Source organism: Gekko japonicus, unplaced genomic scaffold (genome assembly GCF_001447785.1).
Source record: "Gekko japonicus isolate JY-2015 unplaced genomic scaffold, Gekko_japonicus_V1.1 scaffold485, whole genome shotgun sequence".
Classification (NCBI taxonomy): domain Eukaryota; kingdom Metazoa; phylum Chordata; class Lepidosauria; order Squamata; family Gekkonidae; genus Gekko; species Gekko japonicus.
The window spans coordinates 272,415-275,336 of record NW_015161419.1 but is presented as its reverse complement, the minus strand read 5'-3'; the positions used below and the strand labels follow the sequence as shown (position 1 = coordinate 275,336).

The window sequence follows — 2,922 nt, the reverse complement described above, 5'->3', positions numbered from 1 at the left end:
TAGGAGTAAGCACACACTATGAACCAACAGGACATAAATCAGCAGGGGTTAAATGCAATCCTTTTTCCCTATACACAATACTCTCTACCTCTGGAGGTTGGGGGCTCAGAATAGGATCATTCCTTGGACTGGCCTCTGGCTGTACTTCAGCCTCTCTCTCTTGCCCAAGAGAGCAGGGAAACATCCATTCATTCCGCAGTCCAGCTGACTGTGGAGTAGCTGAATTTCTGCTGCCTCCCAGGGACGAAGACTGCCTTGGGATAGTCCCTGTTTTCCCACACTTTTTGGCCTTAGGGCAACTGGGAACTGTAGGCCAGCAGATGAGGAAGCCCCATTCAACCCAGTGAGTGATACCCCTGCAGGTCCCTCTCTGGAACTACAGCTCAATTAAACCTTGTGGGGGAACATTTTAAACAAAGAACCACAGCCATCTTACGAACACAGGTAACTGCCATTTTGTGACCCGTACCAACAGCCACTGAGGGAAAGCTTAGTCCTATACAGGAGGCAGGAGAAGCATCTTCGTCAAGAGAGAAAGCCGTTTGCCAGTAATTCTGACAGGGCACAGTGGCTGAAGGGGGAATGGGCGGGGAAGAGGAGCAGACCCAGCACCCAGCCAATGGCACGCAAGTACTCTTGAGTGGCAGCTGACAGGCCAATGGCTGAGGAATGCATGGAATGTTGCCACTTGAAAACAGATTATATAGTGAGATTTCATTTATTTTTTATTAATTATTTATTAACAAGATTTTCCCTCTACCTTTTTGCCCTCATAGGGCCACCAAGGTGCCTGACAAATTAACACATACAAATTAAAATCTCATCTTAAGTCATTAAAACCACCATACAAATACGTCATTAAAGCTATATACTCTGTCTTTGTCCCCAGTGGAGACCCAAAGCAGCTTGCATCTTTCTCATCTCCTAAATTTTATCCTCATAATAGCCATGTGAGTTAGGTTAAACTGAGAGAGTAACTGGCCAAGGTTATCCAGCAGGCTTCTATGGCACAGGGGAAATTTGGTTCTGGGTATCCCAGATCCTAATCTGATACTCTAACCAGTACACCACATGTTTCTATCATTTTTTATCTAACACAATACAGTGTCTGGGGAAGGCTGTCAGTAAGGATTCTCAGTTTGTATGATTCCCTCACACAGTAAAGGGGGATAAAGTAACTGAGCTGTGTATAGAGTGTCTGGATTATATATTACACTATGAGTGCAGTAGATGCTTCACATCAAGGGTATCAAACTATCTTTTCACCCAACTCACAGTCAACATTTCACACATTAAAAAGCATTTTAAATACAAATATATTGTATTTAAATAAAACATAATATAAACACATAAAGATATAAAGACATAAAAACACACAAAAAGGGAGGAGTGCCAATAACCATTATCAGGGGTATGCCAAATGAAACAAAACCAAAAAAAAGCCTTCACCCACTAGCAAAAGACAAGACTGGAAGGAGAAAGGCAAATCTCCCTGAGGAAAGAGAAAGTTTGGTGCCACAGTCAAGAAGGCCCTTTCGTGGGTTACCACACATCTTGCCTCAGCTGATGAGGGCACTCAAAGTAGGGCCTACAAAGATTACCAGAGTGGACAGGTAGGTAGGAGTACATCAGGTTGGCCACTTCCTGTGCTACAGAATCTGTACTTTAGCCAGGGGTCATTTAGTAAAAAAAGAGGTGCAGGAGCTTAGCATATTTGCCTATGCCACACATCACCAGAAGTGTGGCAGAAGGCAACACCCACCACTCAGGCTCCACTGGACTGTTTTGGATTGCTAGCTATTGGGGGGGGGGAGCGTGCAGATCTGCCCTCACAGAGGAGGGAGAGCTTGTACCTGAATAAAACTTGGTCTTAAAGGTGTCACTGGTCTTTTGTGGATTGCTAGCTATGGGGGGGAGGGGAATGCACAGATCTGCTCTCACAGAAGAGGGAGAGCTTGTACCTGAAGGTGGGCCGGGGGGACTCTGCAACTTACCTGGCTGCTTCTTGTTCCTCATGGCCCGACTGAGGGCTGCTGGGAGCAGGGCTTGTTGCATGTGCCTGCCCCCTGGGCTCCTTATTGCCGGAGCTCCACTCCTGTGCGCTCCTGCAGGAAATGATCCCTGGCTTTAGCACTACAATGGAAGAGAAAGAAGCAAAACCATTTTTAAAAAAACAACTACAAAGTTGCATGCAGCATTTGTCAATATTCCAGCATTTGAGCTGCATCACCTTCACCAATTTATGTGTTGATTACATCACGGTTGTTCTTTAGCTAGTAGACTTGCCCCAAACTACCCTCTATTCTACCCTCTATTCTTACCAAAAATGCACCTTTTCTTTTTCTCTATTATGACTAATGTGTGGGAAATGCGTGGACACAGAAACTTGCAGCTGATTGGAATAACGTAGTTCCGAATTCCTGTTTCCCCTAGAATTCCCACAGCGAACTCAACAATGCAGTAGCATGTAGTGGGGCCCTATGTATGTTACTCTAATAAGTTTTAGAGTTGCCACCTTTGTACGTTTGTTCTAAACACTAGGTAGCAGGGCTACTGCAGCATTTGCTGCCTCCTGTCAAACATCTTTTTGATGTTGGATCATCACTGGTAGGCAAAATCCAGCTATTTAGAAATCTGCATAAATTGAAAAGACAGCCAGCGATACATGTTAAGTACCTGCAGGGCCCAGAGTTTCAAGGAGTTTCATGCTTTTGAGGAGGTGGAAAGAGAGATGTTCTTTTTTTAATAAGGCCATAGTAGTTGTCATGAAAACTGAGAAGAAAAGTTGTATAACCTATTGCATTTTGGGGCTTTAGCTTACATGCTGAGAAAGAAAGCCAAAGCAGCAGAAGCTAGACCTGCGAGGGACTTATTTTTTTTCTGCTTCCTCCCTCATCTTCTTCCTCTTTTCACAGATACAAA

The 2,922-nt window shown here is 44.4% G+C and overlaps 1 protein-coding gene across 1 annotated transcript in view; it reads left to right on the top strand.

Annotated features, from left to right (window-relative positions):
* Positions 1–2,922, top strand: part of LOC107124621 (semaphorin-6A-like) — a 232,193-nt gene that overhangs the window by 126,429 nt on the left and 102,842 nt on the right.